General features: G+C 42.0%; 1 protein-coding gene and 1 pseudogene across 1 annotated transcript in view; one reads left to right on the forward strand and one right to left on the reverse strand.

The window, feature by feature from the left end:
• The window catches only part of Tpi1l2 (triosephosphate isomerase 1 like 2), a 923619-nt gene extending 905254 nt beyond the window's left edge, over window positions 1-18365 (reverse strand). Inside the window, exon 1 of the mRNA XM_039096247.2 lies at window positions 16614-18365. The gene's annotated coding sequence lies outside the window, so the exon portion shown is untranslated. The remainder of the gene's footprint in view (window positions 1-16613) is intronic.
• Window positions 16738-18057, forward strand: Eno1-ps13 (enolase 1, pseudogene 13; annotated as a pseudogene).
• Window positions 18366-22217: the final 3852 nt, after the last annotated feature.

Genomic DNA, 22217 nt, shown 5'->3' on the forward strand with positions numbered 1-22217 from the left:
CTACCTCTCCACTCTCTGGCAGCTCTGCTCTCATAATGGCATGTTATATCCATTCATCCTTTCCTGTTTCTAGTTCTAGTCCATATGGTTAATATTATCTATGCTTAAAATTTAGACATATATTTTATAGACTATCAGATGTCAAGGACACTGAGTATTTTACAACCCCCAAAAAGGAGCATAAAGGCTGAACTACCGAAGGTAGTAGGTAGCCTGATTCTGGTAAATGTGCTTCTTGTCTGTGAATTTTATTACAGATGCAAAGCTGAGCTTGTGTGTATTGTTCTTTTGTCTTGACTGTAACAGTGAATTCAAAAATTATGACTCCAATAAAGAAATCTGCCGTTTATGTTGATCATTACAAAGAAATGCTGGGTATTTTCAGTAATATCCCAATTAGCTTTATAGAGTGCACAATGCTAAAAGCTCATATAGATCAACCAAATATTCTTATGACACAAAGTTGACTAATAGGTATAATATAATAAAACCTCCCTGTACAATGAAAAACAATAGCTTCAATGATGCCTCTGCTGGCAACATTAGCCAGGAAGTGCAGGCTGTTTGCTGGGAAATTTAGGCTCAAGAAAAAGCATAGGCTAGATACTCAAAGGCTAATATAAAGACATTATGCTTCAACCATTTTTTCTTTAATCCTAACTCCCTCCTAAAGAGTCTAATTTAAAGGCAATCTGGTAGCTATATATTCTCAGTTCTTAATGTTTTATTCTGCCAGTACTGGTCACACATAAAATAAGGGTCCATAACATAGCCCTGACTATACCTTGGATTTTGAAAATTAACACCTCATATAATTAGGTGTCCAGAAGAGAGCTTTATTCTTTTTACTTTAGCAGTATTGTTAGCAGTAAAGTGCACTATTAAAATACCATGGCAGGCACAGTCCTGTGCTACACCAAGAAACAGCAAAGAATCCTGCTGAGACAATGAGATGAAAGATGGGCCCTGTTCTCTGCTGGTAAAAATTGAACCAACCCCTTTGGAACCCATTTTTGCTGTTATATTACTAATTCTCAATGTACAGTGAACCACTTATTCCACTCCTAAATGTGTGCTATAAGTAACCTGTGGCATGCTTACATGATTGAGGTACACATATAGCAGTAATAAATATCTAATAAAATAACTTTATCCATATGCAATGTTATAGAAAGAACTGCCATCTAACCAGAAAACAAGAAGTCAGATGCCAAAACTGTGCATGCTATAACATAAGTCTGTTCATACAGAGGTCAAAAACAGGCAAACCCCATCAATCAGGCTTAGAAGTCAAGCTAGGGATTGACCTTAGTAGAGGGATAGTAACTAACCAGGAACATGAGAGAATTCCAGCGATTCTGGCACTATTCTCTCTCTTGCTTGGAATATTGTTAAACATTCTGTTATTGTTTTGCTCTTTATTACTATTGGAGAAAACTATCCCCCAAACTTTATTGCCTAAAACAGCATTCATATCTCAAAGTTACTGTGGGTTTGGATTTTAGCTGTGGATTTTAGCTGTGGATTTCAGTGTGTTCTCTACTGCAAGGCTTCTCACAAGTGGCCATCGAGATAGCCAGAACTTTGGGGTTCATCTGAGGGCTTGACTTGGAGATGCATTGCTTTTATGCTTGTTCATGGATTCCTCAAAGACTGGTAGGTTGGTCCTCTGCTCCTTTCTGGCTGTTGGCTGGATGCCTTTCCCAGATCTTTGCCACGTAGGAATCTCCAGGGGACCACTCACAATTTGACATTAGGTTTACATCACGGTGAAGAAACAAAAGCAAAGACAAGCCATGCAACACAGCAGCCAAAAATCTGTAGGCTTAGATTTTCAAAACCTACTTTAATAATGGTTCTCAAATGCTTTGATCCCCCTTCTAGCCCACCAACCAAAGGTAGGGGTGAAAAGATGGTAAGTAGGACAAGGGGGTGTGGACTTGTTTAGAAATAGTTCTTTGGGGCAATTCCAATCTCCATTTTTTGGGATACTAGCAGTCCAGTTCAGTAGTGTTACCAAAAATGAATCAGCAATGGTGGCATGAACAGGACCAGCTGGAATGCCAGGAGTTCTCTGCTGTGCCTCTCTCAGTGAAGTGAAGATCAGCAAAGACCCAAGACCAAGGAAGAGTTACACAGCCAGCTGTGCAAGTGCTCCCACCACTGTCCATTGAGTCCTACATATGGACTTTCTCCAAACACCACATGTCCTCTCCTAGGTCTGACCTCAGCAACACATCGTGTGAATCTGCTTCGGCAAACCATTATAGCATGAGCCTGTATCACATGACACAACCCGAAATTTCCACTTCACAAATCTTGTGACATAATTCTAGCAGAATGGATAGCCTGTAATTTTTGTTATACAGCTATTGAAAATTAGTTGCCCTGAAAAGAATTTATGTTGGATCACTGCTTGCTAAGCATCTCATCAGAAGGAACAAACAAACAAATAAACAGAAACCCCAAAGACTATAAATTAACAGGGCTTCTAGCTAGGCCTTTCTCCTCTTCTTTAACTCATTTTGGTTTCCTTTTCCAGAAAAGGTAAAGGCTTAAAGAGCAAGGGAGAGAAAGAAGAGAATGCTTGTGCAAACAGAAGGCCTAAGAGGCAAGGATGAAAAAAGGTAGTTGAGGTTGGAATTGTAATCTTTCTGTCACCAGCCCCTCTGACTACCTCTACTCTAGTTACCAAGCTCTCAAAGCTTTCACCTAGCAGCCATACCTTCTGGGTTCCAGTCTCCTGCCCTCTGAAGTTACATGGAATATAAAAATGTCAAATTCTGTTTTCTGTATAGTAAGGCATGAGTGAAATGAAAAAAAAAAATAAAGGCCCAGAATACAGTTCATAGACAAGAGGAATAAACTGTATGATATCATGAAAATTAACAGGTGAGGATTGTTGGGGAACATGATAGTTATACATTAATAAAATTTATTGAAAACACTGTATAATTACCACTTGATCTAAACAACAGTTTGGAGGGTTTAATATTACCTTCCTTCTCAGGGTTATGCTAACACTGTTTTAATAAACAGAGACTATATACACTGTTTATTAGAGCATTTTCCTCCTGTCCGAAAATGTAGAGTTCAAGGCTGACTTCTTGAAAGAACTGCATGGCCAGTCCCATCTAAGCCTGTTCAGCCTGTCAGTCAGAGGCTCCATTTTTTAGAAAAGAAAGCAATGTGAGGACCAGGTATAATAGTACTATTTTGTAATCCCTGCACTGAAGGGGTTAAGGAAAGAGAATGAAAAGTTTGAGGTCGTTGTGCTAGAAACAGTACTCCAGGCCACATGAACTGTATAACGAGACTCTATTTCAAGACAAATAAACAAATAAAGACAATGTCAAGAAGTCATGGAAAGAGAGAGTCTCCTTCCCATGGCAGTATTACATTAGGAACTTGGCTTGGAAATGATCATAAAGGCAGGATACTACAATTAGTTTTGAACTATCTCAATTGGAATTTCACATCATTATATATAAAATCAGATCAATACCTACCTTGCATCGAGTTAACCATTTCTTCCATTCTGCTGCACTTTATCATGGCTTCCATGACCACTTCTACAAAAGGTTTGAAGTGTACACCCTTGGCCAAATGTGTCTAACAATGGCAGGTGACTAAAATAAAGTCCTTCCGGGCACACAACTAACTTCCTTCCTAAGCAGGACCCTGTGTTTTAGATTCATACTTTGCTATATACCTGACACAGAGTAAGCATTGTTGAGTAAATGAATGAAGTAGGGAAATCGTATTATTTCCCATGGTATTCCATAGCCTAAGCTGTTCTCACTCCCATTCCTCATTTTCTAGGCCACTCAAGTCCTAAATACACTGTCTTCAGGTAACTAACTTCCTTCCCACCATTCTAAATTCAAGCGTTACCCTATACAAAGCATCCAAACTCAAATACTACCAAAGGGATGAAAAGTCAGTATGGAGCATCACCATTGACATCAATTTGGAGTATCACCATTGGCATGGCTCTTAGGAGCATACCTCATTGCCTGTCTATGCCTCCAGGAGAAGAAACATCCTGAGTCACCCTAGACTGAATTTGTCCTAATCAAGTGTACTGGCTGGTTTTGTGCACCAACTTGACACAAGCTGGAGTTATCACAAAGGAGCCTCCCTTGAGGCAATGCCTCCATGAGATCCAGCTGTAAGGCATTTTTCTCAATTAGTGATCAAGGGTGGAAGGGCCCATCCCATTGTGGGTGGTGCCATCCCTGGACTGGTAATCTTGGGTTCTATAAGAGAGCAAGCTGAGTAAGTCAGTGAAAGCAAGCCAGTAAGTAAGATCCCTCCAAGGTCTCTGCGTCAGCTCCTGCTTCCTGACCTGCTTGAGTTCCAGTCCTGACTTCCTTTGGTGATGAACAGCAATGTGGTGGTGTAAGCTGAATAAACCCTTTCCTCCCCAACTTGTTTCTTGGCCATGATGTTTGTGCAGGAATAGAAATCTTGACTAAGACATCAAGTTTTTTCAATAATTTTCTTCCCACTTTCCCATACACAAGACAATCATCAGAAAATCAGAAATAACACCATCCCTCTCTATATACTGCCAAAGTAGATTTTAAAAAGCTCTGCAAAAACCATAATCACACTTAGAGATCCTTGGGTTGCTGGAATAGGGGTTCATGAGTTTAGAGGTGAAGACATAGAGGGAGAACCTGAGCTCTTCTTTCAGAACCAGGCACCATGTAGCAATCTTCCCATTAGTGCTGTCTATAAGCATCTATCAAACTATCACTTTAGGAGTCACTTCATTCCCCAACTCTGGACACATCCAAGAAAAGCTGAGGACCCAGCACATCTTTCTCCAATGGCTTACTGATGTTGATAAACTAGGCAAGTGAATGGGAAAGGTGACTTTTTATGTCACTTCAGTATCTATTCTTACAATTATGCTTATTGATAAATACTTAAAACTTCCCCATTTGCATTCTGAATTGAAATCTTCACAGTGTAGTTCAGTCTTTCCTATGACTCCAAAGGCTATTATGACTCTGTTTACAATATGTGCACATAAGTAAGAATTGTACTGCCTCATTCAGGGGATAAACAAAGCCCTACATTATATCTCATTAGTATGCCCTTCAATCCGATTGTTTTATGATATAAGGCAATGTGTTCTTGGGGTGTCAGTAATGAAAGATGGAGGAAGTAACTAAAGAAACATTAGCTTTCCCAGTTCACTGGCTGGATTTCAAGGGCTTCCGCATGATGCTAACACCTGACTACTCATAATAGTTGCCTTCCATCAACAGCCATGGGATGTTGGTATAAGCAAGAAGAATATCTGGGCAACAAATAATATATTTAAGTCACTAAAATAATTTTAATTACTTTTATTATATTCATTATGAGTATATGTGTGTGAGAGAAAGACAGAAAGACAGACAGACTTGCACAGAGAGAAAGAGGGAGAGAGAGGGAGAGAGAAAGAGAATGTGCCACATACATGTGTCAGGTCACAGACACCCTGCCTGGGTCAGCTCTCTATCATGTGGGTCTCAGAGACTGGACTCGGGTCATCAACTATGGCAGCAAATGCCTTATCCACTCAACTGGCCCATGACTATTAATTAAATTAGTTGTTTAGAAAAGGTAGATTTTCAAGACTGCATATGTATTAGAAGTATACATTTCTTGTAAAGGATGAAAACCTCTATGTGATAGATACCATCTGTGGCTCACCATCATCTAGCATACAGATAATATCTGAGATAGACAAGAAAGAGCAGGTAAGGCTAGCAGGAAATGCTGTTGGGGTGAGCAAGCCAAGCCACATAAAATGAGATGGAGCCTCCCTCTGCTTACTACCATGAGAAGTGGTAATAATTCTTCTGAGGCATGGGGAGAGCGCTAAGACAGAATGAAGACAGCAATGAGAGTACCTGGGCCTAACAATGGTCACTATACAAGAGAAAGCAAAACTTGTAATAAGGGGTAGGGTAACCAAACTGTCCCCTACTAAATAGCTAAGCACCCACATAATGTTGTTGTTAGAATTGTTGAAAGGATTTGTTTGTTCTTCAACCTTGGCCCTTGGAGAGCATGGTTCTCAAGCTTTACCCACCAGGGAGTGGTAAAGGGTGTTCCATTGCACAGAAATGAGCTGGCTCACCAGATCTATTGTGCTACTGAGGGTCACAGAGATGAGACTGCTGTTCAGTGACTCATAAAGCACTTAGGGTTGAGGATATAAACTCCACTGTCAGGATCCTTTATCTTCCCGGAGCACAGGAAACGTAAGCCCTGCCCTGAATGAGTACAGGTTCAAATTTCACCCTGCCTTCTCCGACACAGCTTTCTGATAAAGAAAGAGGATGGCACTGCAGATACACAGATGCCTCATTTAAAATGAAATGGAGATGCCTACTATTTCCGGGTTCTGTGTAAGAACCATGGTCTCAAGGAAATATGAATTAAAAAAAATGACGCAATGATTAGAAGCTTCCTAGCTGGGGAGATGGCTCAGTGAGTAAACCACACACACACACACACACACACACACACACACACAGAGAGAGAGAGAGAGGGGGGGGGAGGGGGAGGGGGAGGGGGAGGGGGAGGGGGAGAGGGAGAGGGAGCTGCACACTGAGTCCTGAGCATGTATAATCCCAGAAGGACTACAGGGAGCAGGGATGTTGAGACAGAAGAATTCTTAGAAGCTTTTGGACCTGCAAGGACGTTGGAAGAAGGAAGCCTCACACTATAGAGTAGCCATTCAGACGTCATGGAGCTCCAGGGGGAGATTTACACAATTACATTTGTATATACTTAGCCAACACAGCAGATAAAAGAAAACAGTGACAGACTTCAAACAGAGAAACGATCAGTTGTGTATCCTCTTTCATGACTCCTGTTGTCCTTCATCTCTGTTCCCTCCTCCTTCATCACCTGAAAAACTATTTTTTCTAGTTCTCCTTTCTACATATACTATACCCAACGACTTAATTGATATTTCTTGTTAATTCTGTTATTTATTTCTTGAAGAGGAAAAGTAGAAAATATTTCAAAGTTAAATGATGACAATCTATGTTTTAAGGTCCAGAGTCTTTTGATGGTCAGGGTAATCTGTCCTATAAAGCAAAGACAGTGGTTTTGTCATTTAATCACTGCTGCTGTGCACCATCGTTTCACTCTTAAAGTATCTATCCATTTTATTCTTTTTTGGTGAGCATTTTCAAAAGCATAAATAGCAACTGGATACTGAGGCTTACAAATGAAAAGATACCCTTCTCAATGGGCAAAATCAATTTCTTCCCATTCCATTTTGGAAGACCATCCAGGTAAGAGGAATGAATCCAAATGGTTTGCTTCTACAAATCATTTTTTCCACATTGCTTATACATGTCTTTATATGTGACAAGGTCTCAATTAGAAGTAGATTGAATTTAATTTCATTTTCCTTTATTGGACAGATCCATAATCAATGTGGGAAAGGATTCTTCAATTCTCCTCCTGACACTACAGAAATAGAATAAATCGTTTTTAGTTCTTACCACTTGTGTGTGTTTGTCCCAAAGGCCATGGACTTATTGAGAATGGAAAATATTTTAAATTAGATTTTTGGGTTGTTAAATAAGAGAGCCAGCAGGTAAATGGTGAGGGTTAAAAATACTCTTAATGCAATGTGCAGAAACAGAGACCTCACTACTGTCACTTCTGAGAAGGTAAGCTGTGAAGCTTCCAAATTCATGTTCTAAAACTCTTTACCACTCAATCCCCTTCCAAAGGAATCACCTTCTCCTTAGGTGAGCCCTGGTATTGGTCTCACATGATCTCAGATATTTGTAAATTTTGCTAAATGATCATTTTTCTTCCTGCCACTTCCCTTTGTGTCAGGTGGACTGAGATCTGGAGTACTCTGATGAGGAAATGAAGACTTGAAAATATACAGAGATTCAGTCTCTGTATACATCACCATCACTCTGTGGATAATGCAGTTACTGCCCACCATGTAGCCAAAGATGACATCTACAAATATTATTATTTTTATTTACAAAGGGGCAAAGGTGTACCATGGCACAAATGAGACTTGTGATGCCCTGCACCTGCGAGTATATGCAGATATAACTTGAAAAATAAGAATGATCTTTCTTTGTTTTTTCTGATTCTATGCATGAGACAAAACTTTGTCCTTGTCTTTCAGAGTCTGGTTTATTACACTTAACAGTTCTACCCAATTTCTAGCACATAATATGATTTTGTTTTTTAATGGTTGCATAATAATCACACATATATGTATATTTATAGATAGGTAATTCCTTTATCCATACATTTGTTTGTACTTAACAACCACCACCAAGGCTGATTCCATGACATCATTAGTGCTACAATAAACATTGACTTTAATTCTTATAAATTAAGGATTAAATTTTCATCATAACAAGTCATAATTAAATGACTCCTGTCGGATATATTCTAAACAAGACAACATATATCATTTTAAATCTCATGTGGTGGTTTATGAGTATATGAAGTGGAAACTTAAGGGTCACTGGAAAATCAGTTATATTGGACAGTGTTTTGCTAAGGCAAACACATGAAGGAATGTTTCATTGAAGTAGACACAGGTGAAAGACTAAGATAGACTCATGAAAGAGCGTTTTGCGGAAGCAGACACAGGAGAAAAGATATTCTGCTTTCAAAAAGCATGTGAAAGGACACGTGATGAAGGATTCTTTGCTAATGACATGCATGTATTGGTCCACCGTACATTGCATAGTTGAGATCCATTTGTTTAGACGTCATAGAGACAAAACACACCAAAAATCTTCCCGTGTGCTGCAGTTTCTTGCTACTTCTGTGGACTTGGGCTGATTGGTAGAGTGATGTCAGCTAAGACAGACTCATGTGCTGAGGCAAGCCCTGGAGGACATGGGGTGCTTGGAGGGAGTATAAAAAGGACATGGCTGTCCTTTGAGAAGCTGTGCTAGCACCTGACCACAACAGATGCAGATACTCACATCTGCATCTGAGGACCCCAGTGGAAGAGTTAGGGGAAGGACTGAAGGACTGAAGGGGATTACAACCCCATAGGAAGAACAGTATCAATTAACTGTACCACTCAGAGCTCCCAAGAACTAAACCACCAACCAAAGAGTATACCTGGGTCAATCCATGGCTCCTGCTGTATATGTAGCAGAGGACTGCCTCATCTGGCATTAGTCTGAGGGGAGGCACTTAGTCCTATGGAGTCTTGATGACCCAGAGAAGGGGGATGCTAGAGGGGTGAGGCAGAAGGGGGGGTGGGAGAGCACCCTCTTAGAAGCAAAGGGGAGAGAAGGGGTAGAACCTTTTGTGGAGGGTAGACTGGGAAGGATAACATTTGAAATGTAAACAAATAAACTGATTAATAAATAAAAAATAAAATATAAAGGACTTGATTGACCGTGATGGAGGCTGAGCTTGACTTGCTCATAGAGCTAACTGTGCAACGCTTGTGGAACTGATCTTCGCTTCAGTGAGAGGGGCATAGCTAAAAGCTTCTGACATTCCTGTTGGCCTTGGTCCCTTCTGCTAACTCACGCTGAGGCTTGGCTTAGCTCTCTCTGCTAGGTAGTGCCACTGTTGCTGATTCCTGTTTGCTATCCTGACTACAAAACTGAACTGCTGGTATATCAGTGAAGTGTATCAAGCTGCCGCTACTGACTCCCGTGAACTGAACTGATAATTTCCTGACAACACAGATTCGATTTGCTTCAAAGAATCCTTCCTAAACAGGTCCACTTCCCCCTGTCCTTGCTTTTCCACTACCTCTGGAGTGGTGGGCTAGAAGGCAGGTCAAAGCATTTAAGGACCATAACCTTCAAAATAAGGTTTGAAAAAAATTAAAGTTACAGACATATCCAAATCAGTTCTTGGCTTAATATTTAAGAATAAGATAGGGTTGCTTGGTTTCTCTGGCCATTCTAACCTGTCAGACACTAATAAGCCCCCAAACTTGAGCTGCCTATTTATTTATTCCACAATGTGAGGAGAGCAGAGAGACATCACATGATAATCAATAAAGCAGAAAAACTCTGGCGCTAGCCAAGTATTTTGTCTTGAACCAAATGCTTTTTTAAAAACATCAGAATCAACATTCGTCTCTTAGCAGGCCCTGATCACATATCAAATATGAGCACATAAATGCACCCAGGAAGACAATTCTTCACGGTAGGGACAGGAAATGGTGCGGATGCTGCATTCTCTCACTTCAAGACTATTCCTATTCAGTAAGAGCACCAGTGGAAGGGGAAGCCCTGGGTCCTGCCAAGACTGTACCCCGAGTGAACGTAATTGTTGGGGGGAGGGCGGTAATGGGGGGAGAATGGGGAGGGGAACACCCATATAGAGGAGGAGGGGGAGGGGTTGGGGGGATGTTTGCCTGGAAATCGGGAAAGGGAATAACATTTGAAATGTAAATAAGAAATACTCAAGTTAATAAAAAAAAAGTTATCAAGGGACTTCGATGCTCCTTCTGGATCTATGGTCCATGTTACCAACCATTGGGGACTTCCTTTTAAAACTTGTTACAACTGAAAGCTTTTATTGTGTTCTTTTACCTTTAGAAAATTTGGGTGCTGGAGGTATCCCCACATTCTATACTCAGGAACTCTTTCCAGAATGGGCCTGATCATGTATTTAAAATTAGAATGAGTAAAGGAGGCTTTCTCACATCTATAGGATTCCCCATGCATAAAAATCCGTTCATGATTTTACAACCACGCAACAAGTAAAATGTTTCCCATGCTGCTTACCTGTCTAAGTTTCCTCTCCACCGTGAGTTTTTTCTTGGTGATTAACGAAACTGGGAACAGTGAAGACTTTGCCCTGTCACTTGCACTTGCTCGATGTCTCTCCATTGTGAGTCTGTTCATGTATTCAAAAGCAACTGAAAGGAACAAAATGAAAGCTTTCTCACATTGCCCATGGGTTTCTCACTACTGAATCCATTCTTAATGCCAAAAAAAGAAAAAAAAAAAAAAAAGAAAAAAAAGAGTGAGCACAAACGGTTTATCAAATGACATACATGCATAGAAAGAGTGCTTTTCGGTGTGACTTCACGTATGTGTTTGAAATGAATTGTAGTAAATTAAGAATATCTTGCAGCCAATGCCAAGCAACCAGAGCTTCCAGGGATTAAGCCACTACCCAAAGACTATACATGGACTGACCCTGGACTCTGACCTCATAGGTAGCAATGAATAGCCTAGTAAGAGCACCAGTGGAAGGGGAAGCCCTTGGTCCTGCCAAGACTGAACCCCGAGTGAACGTGATTGTTGGGGGGAGGGCGGTAATGGGGGGAGGATGGGGAGGGGAATACCCATATAGAAGGGGAGGGGGAGGGATTAGGGGGATGTTGGCCCAGAAACCGGGAAAGGGAATAACATTCGAAATGTAAATAAGAAATACTCAAATTAATTTAAAAAAAGAATATCTTGCAGCACCTATGTACATAAGGGTTAGTTCCAGTATGAACTGCTTTAATTAGTCAAATAACTGAAGGTTTTTAACACATACTACATGTGTTAAACTTTTGCAGGGTTTATCTCCATGTGAAGTCGTTCAAGTCTTTGAATGCTACTCAAAAGAAAAGCCTTTCCTACACTGCTTCTGCATACCCTGTAATAGTTTCATGACATTGAAGAGAACTTGGATAAGTGTCAGCATTATTATGTCACTAAAATCCATATATTTTCTCTCTAGGGTCAGTTTTTCCATGTACTTGAATGTAAATGTGACTCCTGAAGGTTTTCTTACATTGCTTAGATATTATTTCTTGCCAGTATATGTTCATTCTACATAGAGCTTTCAGAAGAACCGAAGTCATTCCCACAGTCCCTAAACTTATAGAAATTCTCTTCATATTCCTCATATTCATAAGTCTTGTGTCCAACCTTAACAATGATAAGCATTTAGGCATGAGAGACCAAGGAAAACTTGGCAAGCATTTCACTCCACAAAGGGAATTTGGCTTCACACCAGTAACTATCGCCTAAGGTGAGAGTTGTCCACACCGACAGTCTTTATGTTGTCTCTAACTTCTTCCATATCTGTTGGAGTTTTTATTCTCAGTTTCAGTATTCTGATCTTCCTGTGTTTTGTTTTTTCATATGGCAACTATGGTCCTATGGGTGTCTTGTATCACATCTTCACTAGAGTTTCTGCTGGGAAGAAACCAGCAAAATCCCATTTTCCAGTCCTGGAAGCTGAGTACTCCAAGGCTGAGGCCAGCAGCATAGGCTACACAGTAAAATCAGATCTTATCTGGGTTTTTCCTCACTCCCTCTCATTTCTTGATTCTGGGTTCTTAGAATCCTCTACAGATACATTACATATAGTACAAATGACAGAGCAACAGAGGCTGAGTCACGTGGGACACCTCTCAGTAGCTAAAAGAGGTCAGAAAGTATGTCTCCTTCAAGGAGTTTGGGTGTTATTATTGGCAAAAAGAAATGTATTCACGAATTATCAAGGTCAACTTTCGATAATTCTGTAGTTACAGCCACAGAGCATCTGCCAAAGGAGGACACAGATGAAGTAACAAAGGCATCAATCTCCATCTGTCGCTCCATACCCATAAGATTTAGGACCCATTAAACAAGGATAAAAAATATTGCAAAAAAAAATTGCACCTGTAATGAGCATTATCAGGCTTTTCCTCATGTCCTTATTCTCTAACCAACACAGAATGATGACTATTTGCAGGATATTTACCTCGTATTTGGTATTATAACTCATCTGAAGATGATTTGAATACTATAGGGGAATGCAGATAGCTTCTATGCAAATATATGCCATTTTATAGAAGAAAGTTGAACAGAAAAGGTTTTGGAATCTTTAGGGGTCCTAGAATAAATCTCTTAGAGATATTGAAGGATAATTATAATTTAGTTAAATAAAATGTATATTATCTTAGAATTAAGGTCATGGAGGAAGATAAGGAGAGGGGTTGGGAAAGAGAAGTTGGAATACAGTAGACCGAGTAGCACCATCATAAAAGAATTAGCCCAGGAGGGCCTCAGTAAACAAGCAACAGTTGAGTTATTGCAAAAGGAAGAAAGTGTACACTTCTCTAGTAAGTGCACCATAAGTTGAGGGCATGAGCAGAATAAGTTTTAAGGGACATGAGCATGTAAATCATTTTAACAACCTTAAGGAGACCAAGAAGCTAGAGCAGAGCCACGGGAAGATGAAGAAGAGGATGTTAATGCGGCACTGGACACCTGACTACATGGAGCTTTAGAGTCATACAGAGGACTTGTTTATACTCTGAGGTAGACCATGGGAGTGTTTTCAATAGAGAGGTCGCATGACCTACCTCCACTTTAATGGATAGACCCAGGCTGTTCTGTTGATTGGCAAAGAAGGGCCAAGTAGAGACAGTGAAGCCCATATTAAATGCACACACACAGACACACGTACACACACACTTGAATAAAGCAAATCTTAAGGGAGGAAGGATGGAAAGAAGGGAGGGAGGGAGAGAGGGAGGGAGGGAGGGAAAGAGGAAGGAAGGAAGGAAGGAAGGAAGGAAGGAAGGAAGGAAGGAAGGAATGAAGGAAGGAGAAGAAATTCAGTGAGGTTCAACAGATTTCATGGTTCAGCCTCTAGCCCCAAGATTTATACCTCTAAGTTAGCAGGATGTCAAGAAGAAAGAAAGATCAAGACATCAAAAAACAAGTCTATTTCCTCCCTTTTATTTATTTATTTATTTATTTATTTATTTATTTATTTTAATTGCCAAAATATTGTTTTGTCCTGCACCATATAATGCTTAAATTTAACTAATTAACAAATATATAACCCACCATAGTCACCGTTTTGTGGTGAGGGTACTATCCTGGCTAGTTTTAGGCCAACCTGATACACACTAGAGTCAATTAGAGAGGAAGGTGACCCAATTGAGAAAATATCTCATAGGGTGGGCAAGCCTGCAGGACATTTTCTTAATAAGTGATTGATGGTGGAGGTCTCAGTTCATAGTGGGTGGGGGTCATTCCTGGGCTGGTTCTTCTGGGTTCTATAAGAAAGCATACTTAGCATGCAATGAAAGCAATCCAGTGAGCAGCACCCCTCCATAGCCTCCGTGTCAGCTCCTGCCTCCAGATTCCTGCCCTCTTTCAATTCCAGTCCTGACTTCCTTCAAAGATAAACAGTGATATGGAAGTGTAAGCTAAATAAACCCTTCCCTCCCCAAGTTGCTTTTTGGTCACGGTGTTTTATCACCACAATAGAAGCCCTTACTGAGGCAGGTACATATCATCCATTCTCTCTACTTCTATTAAAGAACACAATATTTAGGAAGCTGTGAACCCAGGGTGAGGACAAGATCTGGCCCAGGGTCAAAGAAAAGCAATCCCAATTAAAGATCCAATGAGAAATCCAAGGAAATGAGACCAATAATAACAAATGTAGGCAGGAGTGTAAAATACTGTGTACAATCTGGAAATATGCCTGGAGATTTCTCCAAAAGGAACTAGGACCATAACTATCATTGTCTTAACTAGACCCATCTGGAATATGTACCCAAAGGACTTTATAGTAGGACTCTCTATTATACCCTACTAGAGAGACATTTTCACATCCATGTTCATTGTGGCTCTATTCACGGCAGCTAGAAAATGCAATCAATCTAGATGTCCACTAACAACTAAATAGAAGAGGAAAATGTGGTTCATATACTCAAGGAAGTAATGAGCATTTGTAAAGAAAACTGAAACCATGAAATTTGCATATAAATGGATGGGATAAGAAAAATAACAATGAGTGGGTAACTGGGGCTCAAAAAGCAGAAGCCTGAATCCTAGATTCACATGTTTGGTTTGAGTGTTAGTCTTGACACCGAAGAGGAAGCCAAGAAACTAGAAAGGCACTGTTAGGAGTTATAGTTACGGGAGGAGGACAGTACATTGTAGGTAAAGCAAAGGTAGAGGAGGAATGTGGAAGATAGGCCAGAAAAACAGGAACAAAAAAGACACGGGAGTTTGGAAGGATTCTGAAAGGCCGTATGGAAGCCTACTAGCTCAGGCTCACAACCCAATTAAAAGTATAATCAGAGAGATTGCAGATTGCATGTATGTGATATAAAAGAAGAGGAATAAATATTAGGGTTTTAAGGGTGGAGAGCTGGGCTGGGGAGATGGGCAGAGGAGGAATAGTAAGCAGGTTAACCAAAAGTAAGGACTCATGAATGTGCCTTATGGAAATCTTCCCCCAGTAAATGGACTAATTTCAAAATATAACTTTCCTTTAAGAAAAAATAGTCCTAATAGAATTACTCCACATGCATGGACAGTGCTATTTCTATAAAGTATGGTGGTTATTAAACAAATATCACAGTGCAATGGATGGCATACCTCCCTACCTGTTATTGCTTAGGAAAGCTCTAGAGGACCCCAAAATGACATGGGCTATTGCCATTACTCTTCTTTACCATCGTCACTACATGACAAGACCCTATTGATGAAGGTAGCTTAGCTGTATAATGTGGAGACATCATTAACAGACCAGAAAACCTCTTTCCTGGTGGCTAGTTTCACAGTCCCAGGAAGGTGCTATATAGGCTTCCAGGGAGAAAAAATAAATCAATGGCCTTTTTAAAAAATTTCTTGAAATTTTACACATGCATATTTTATCTATATTACCCACACTGTTCCCCACCTCTTCCATCGCCTCCTCTCCATGAGCTCCTCTTCTAATTATTATTGTTATACTTAGGATCACTCATACGCATGTGTGTCCAGGACTAACCACTTACTTCAGTTTGGCCAACCCATACAGAACTGTGTTCCTAAAGGAAACCTATTCTTCCTCACTCAGCGTCAATTGACAATCTGTAGCGCTGTACATAGGAGTGCAACCTTGTGGGATTTACCCTATTTTCATTGTCACATCAACTGATGTCATTGTGCAGGTCTTCAGGCAACCACACTGCTGAGAGCTCATGGGTACCATTTCCTTGTCAAAAAGGTAACAATGGACCTAGCATGCCAACATACTAATGTGTTAGGCAAGATCTTCTTACTGGTGCAATGACAGCTTGATTGTTATTAAGTAAATTATTGGGTGCGTAGCACAGGGTCCTTGTGTTCACTGATCTCCAGAGAAACCAGGAATGTTAAGCCACAGGATTTTCTTTCCAGTGGGAATGATGAAACACTTGGTCTTCCATCCAGAAGACTGAGAATTGGAAGTGATCAAGAATCTGGTGATAGGCATATCTATTAGACCAAGCCATACCAAGCTCTTCCAATCAGGATCAGAGGAGAATAATAGCCCAAATGCCATCTATGCTATCTGTATGACTGAGAGCAGACCAGACCCCTAGGCCCTTGAGCTAGCCTAGATTGCCTATCTCTAGAACTCATCTTCTTGGAAGAAATGGCATATACCCTGAGTTGAGTTTCAATGTAATTACACTTCCTTGTGCACCAGAGATTGTATTACTCCAGGAAACCTTCTTTTCAAAATTAAATGAGCTTTAATTCACTGGGAATAATCTGCCTGTTATTATACTCCCAAGTGTCTTACCCAGGTTGAAGAAGTCAATCTGTACTGGGTTTTCATTCTTCTCTCTTCCTGTGGTTTGCTTTTCTCTACAATACCTGCAGGGACCCCAACAGATAACTAACTTCTCTCTGGTTGAATTTATAACCTGCTCCACAAGAAGAATTCCACGCCACTCAGGTCTGTCCTTAAGACTCCCTTCGGTGTCTACAGGACCCTCTTTCCTTCCTCTGCAGTGATTCTAGTGCCAGAACTTCACCATGTCCATTCTCAAGATCCATGCCAGAGAGATTTTTGACTCCCATGGGAATCCCAACGTTGAGGTGGATTTCTACATCGCAAAAGGTCTCTTCCGTGCTGCGGTGCCCAGCGGTGCGTCCACTGGCATCTACGAGGCCCTAGAACTCCGAGACAATAAGACCCGCTTCATAGGGAAGGGTGTCCCAAAGGCTGTTGAGCACATCAAGAACACTATTGCACCTGCTCTGGTTAGCAAGAAACTGAATGTTGTAGAGCAGGAGAAGATTGACCAGCTGATGATCAAGATGGACACACGGAGCATAAATCTAAGTTTGGTGCAAACACCATCCTGGGAGTGTCCCTGGCTGTCTGCAAGACTGGTGCGGTGGAGAAGGGGGTGCCCCTTTACTGTCACAATGCTGACTTGGCCGGCAACCCTGAAGTCATTCTGCCCGTTCCAACTTTCAATGTGATCAAGGATGGTTCTCACGCTGGCAGCAAGCTGGCCATGCAAGAGTTCATGATCCTGCCTGTGGGGGCATCCTCTTTCCGGGAAGCCATGCGCATTGGAGCAGAGGTTTACCACAACCTGAAGAACATCATCACGCCACCAATGTGGATGATGAGGGTGTATTCGCACCTAAAATCCTGGAGAACAAAGAAGCACTGGAGCTGCTCAAGTCTGCCATTGCAAAGGCCGGCTACACTTACCAGGTTGTCATCGGCATGGATGTGACTGCCTCCGAGTTCTACAGGACTGGCAAGTATAACCTGGACTTCAAGTCTCCGGATGATGCCAGCCGGTACATCACACCCGACCAGCTGGCCGACCTGTACAAGTCCTTCATCAAGGACTACCCAGTGGTGTCCATTGAAGATCTCTTTGACCAGGATGACTGGGATGCTTGGCAGAAGTTCACAGCTACTGCAGGCATCCAGGTGGTGGGGGATGACCTCACAGTGACCAACCCTAAGCGGATCGCCAAGGCTGCAGGTGAGAAGTCCTGCAACTGCCTCCTGCTCAAAGTGAACCAGATTGGCTCTGTGACCAAGTCTCCGCAGGCGTTTAAGTTGGCCCAGTCCAATGGTTGGGGTGTCATGGTGTCCCATTGATCTGGGGAGACTGAGGACACTTTCATTGCCAACCTGGTGGTGGGGCTCTGCACTGGGCAGATCAAGACTGGTGCCCCCTGCCGATCTAAGCACCTGGTCAAGTACAATCAGATCCTTAGAATCAAGGAGGAGCTGGGCAGCAAAGCCAAGCTTGCTGGCAGGTCCTTCAGGAAACCCCTGGCCAAGTAAGGCATGGACTGAAGATCCCTGGAGCTACCAGATCCTCTGTCCCTGATGTCATCCAGGCAGCTCAAGGCTGGCCCAGTGCTTGCCCCTCCCATGTTACTGCTTCCTTAGATGTCCACCCCTGACCACCTGGAGCCCTTCTGGAACCCCCAGCTTTGTAATCATGTGATCGGTCTGATTCACTGTTTCTGTCACCTGACTTTCCAGCTAGTGTCTGGAGCCCTCAGAACGCCAGCCTAATCTCTAGGGTGCTCACACCATCAAGACTCCCCCCAGTGGTTTACATGCAAAAATAAAAGCCACAGAAGCCCCACCCCCCAAAAGAATTCCATGCCTACTACTATAACCCTGACTAAAGGCCATTATCTGGGGAGGTCTTAGGCTTTAAAGCAGAACCTACTGCTGTTATTTTGGAGAGCGCTCAGGTTGTGAAACTGCCAACTAAATGCTTGTGTTTGTACCCAGAGACATGGGCTGCTCTCAGTCTTGGTCAGAGGAACTGTTTTGTACAGAAGGGACACCTAGTGCAGAAATACATAGTTGGTCAAAAGTGCTAAGAATGAAAGACTGGGTGTTCAACATTAAATCAGGCATCCCTATCAACCCGACCACCCCCAAACTCACAGAGCATTGGAAGGGGAGACGGAAAGAATGTAAGAGTGAGAGGATTGGGAGCAATGCTGAGAAAGGCTCCCTTCTGGACCTGTCATGCCTACTGCACTCATAAATTGGCATCCGCTGTAGTTATTAGCACATGACCTGCACAAGGTAAAGTGGGCCAAGATCACGGCATAGATGGCAGAGGCATTCTCAAGGCCTGGCCCAGACTGAGGTGCTACTGAGTGGAGGTAACTGCTCAAGAAGGGAGAAGCATTCTTTCTTGAGGGTGTGATCATTAGTAGGTTTCCCATTGGACTGACTGGTTTTGTGTGTCAACTTGACATAAGCTAGAGTTACCACAGACAAAGGAACCTCCCTTGAGGAAATGCCTCCATGAGATCCAGCTGTAAGGCATTTTCTCAATTAGTGATCAAGGGTGGGAGGCTCCATTGTGGGTGGTGCCAACCCTGGGCTTAGGTTCTATAAGAGAGCAAGCTGAGCAAGCCAGGAGAAGCAAGCCAGTAAGTAACACCCCTCCATGGCCTCTGCAGCAGCTCCTGCTTCTTGCCCTGTATGAGTTCCAGTCCTGACTTCCTTTGGTGATGAACAGCAATGTGGAAGTGTAAGCTGAATAAACCCTTTCTTCCCCAACTTGCCTGTCGGTCATGATATTTGTGCAGGAATAGAAACCCTAAGACACGCATTCTTTAGTAGATACCCTTACATCTATGCACATATTGGTAACACTTACTAGACTAAGAGAGTTATTAATAACTCTCTGTCTCTGCTTCTGTGTCTCTGTAACTCTGTCTCTGTCTCTGTCTCTCTCTCTCTCTCTCTCTCTCTCTCTCTCTCACACACACACACACATCTAAACTAGTGCAGTTCTGTTTTCAGATTTGACTGGTATATAAGCAAGTCGCAAAACTGTCTTTCCAATTTATGATCTATGAATATAAAAAGTAAAGGTTTCAAATGAAATAACAAAGTTAGGAAAGAGCTGCAAAATGGGAGAAATTATTCCTAGATGCATTTGAAGGAGGAAAAAGAAAGAGCCCCCAGGAACTGATATTAGGAAGCTGACCTGGACGGACTGGCTGGGAGAATAGCACAGACCATCAGCTGCCAGGAAAGGAAGATTGGAACTGGAAAGATGTTGGCCCTCAGCATCATTGCTGCCCTGAACTTTGTGTTTAGCGCTTGAAGGATTGGGGAGAGCCTCCTGGCTCTGTGGATAGGACTTTATACACAATGAGCAGGTGACTTTAATGGCTGCTAATGAAATTTCTGGGAGTGCATACAGGAACTTGTCTCTAAGCTTCTGGCCACCATTGAGGTTTTATTACCTGTAAAGCACATTTCTATCACAGCTGCTGCTTGAGGTGGGGTGAGTGTTCCGCTGGCCGTTCAAAAATCTATCATAAATGGGTTACGTGAGTTGGCCAGAAGCATAAAACAACTTGAATCACATTAGATATTGACATGAGGCTGTGAAGAAACTGCAGACGTATTTTCATCTTGCTTCATTGTTTCGCCCAGCATAATCAAGAATTGAGAATAAAACACCCAAACAGGGACAAAGAGGCTCATCCACCCCTGGATCCCATCCACCTGAGAAGGCACCACTCATTTAAGTGCCCCCCGCATCTACACCTGGCAGAGTTGGGGCTCACCACCCTGCTTGTCAGCCACAGTGAGACAGATGGTCACTTTACTCTGAGAACATTACATACGGGGGTTATCTTGTAGGACAAAGGTTTTCACGAATGGATCTAAATGATGTTGTTGGGCTGTTTTAATATTTCTAATACCTCGGATTCAGGACCATCCAGTTTGGACACTGGACATATGTTTGTTTGCACATGGATGCCTCTGCTTCCTCCTAGCTGTTCAAGGTGTTGGCTCCCAATGTCTGCTTGGAGCAGCTTCCACTGATGACTATGTTTTTATTGGAACATTGGATACAGCCTTCCTGCTGTCCCCTGCACCTATGAGAACTGTCCACATGAGCTCAGTGATCATGTCTCACCGTTCATGATTTGATGGGACTCACACCTGTGTGGCCTGAGTCCACCTATTAGACTCCCCTCAAGAAAGGTGTGGGCAACCTTCTGTGCCCCACAAAAGTTTTGGAGTTTCTCTTCTTTCTGATCACTCTCTGCTGGAGGAGAATGCATGCCCTGGGTGTTTCCCATTCTTGTTTTCCCTGCAAGCACTCTACCTGCATCTTGAAGTGAAAGAAAGTTACTGTCATTTAGCATGGTTCTTTCAGTTACCAGCCCTGTGTCCTTCACCTGACAGGCATCTTCAACTCACCCCTTTGTCGGGCCTTCCCTAGAAAGTAGCTGTCTTGGTAGGAATAACTAGGCCAAACAAGGATTACAAATGTCATCTTCTAGGATAAAGTATTCTCTGGGAAAGACACTTGGGCATTGGCTTTTCTGTCATAACAAAGTTAGCCAGTGAAACATGTATTATAAACCCCATGACAAACCCTCAGAGCAGGGATAGGGCTTATGGCCACTTCCCAGAGGCCTCCAAAGCAAACTAGATTTGGGGGTAGAGCACAGTGGAAGAACCTTCACCTAGGACGCCCAAAGTTCAACACTCAGCACAACAAACAGCATAAAACAACCAAACACCCACAAAGTTTTAGAGAAATCCATACTTGTCTGAGAAAATGTACCAAGAAATGAAGCCTTGATTTTGTCCTGCCTTTGCTTTGCCTCTTGGAGAGTCAACTATTACCCCGACTTTCACCTTAGCAGATTTGGGAAAGGAAAAGTAACAATCTCAACTGCCAAAAGGTAAAATTTACTGAAAGTGAAAAGACTATGAAATGGGATTTTTATCACCAGCCCTGGTACCTTGATTGTAGGAGATGCCTCGGACAGAGGCAATGGTGAACAGACATGCTACTCTGTGTTCACTTCTCTCAGACCCTAACACCCAATTTACCTGGATCCGTTCCACAGTTTCTACAAACTGAGAATGTTATCACTCAAAGCAGTCTCTGACCATTCAGACATGGGACAGTCAGTTTACAGAGCAAGCTTTCTTTCTTTCTTGTCACCAAGCTAGGAAGGGCAGAAAATATAAACTTTATTATTCAGCTGTCTCACAAATCCTCACAAAGATTACTGCACCCCCACATTGATATTACTTGAGAGTGTGTGTGTTAAACCGACTTCTCCAATGAGTCTCACTTGGCATACCAATGATACTTGAGGGTAGACCCCATGCCCAGCAGTAGATGCCCAACACAAAACAAACTCTATGGTGTTTTGGGGGATTACTATTTTGTGTCTCATATTGCCTTATTTGGAGACTTTTTTTTTTAACCTTACTGGTTTTGTCTTTTTTTTTTTTTTTTTGCTTGTGTATCTTTGTTCCAGATTTTGTTTTTAGCGTGTACATGTATGTGTGTGTGTTTCTTGTGTTTTTCTATTTTGTTTGTTTTATTTGACTGTTTTTTTATAAAGATACAGAGAAAGAAGGTGTGCAGTTGTCCAGGTGAGGAGATAGAGAAAATCTGGGAGGAAATGAAGGGGAGCAAATAATGA

This window comes from Rattus norvegicus, chromosome 17 (assembly GCF_036323735.1).
Source record: "Rattus norvegicus strain BN/NHsdMcwi chromosome 17, GRCr8, whole genome shotgun sequence".
Lineage (NCBI taxonomy): Eukaryota > Metazoa > Chordata > Mammalia > Rodentia > Muridae > Rattus > Rattus norvegicus.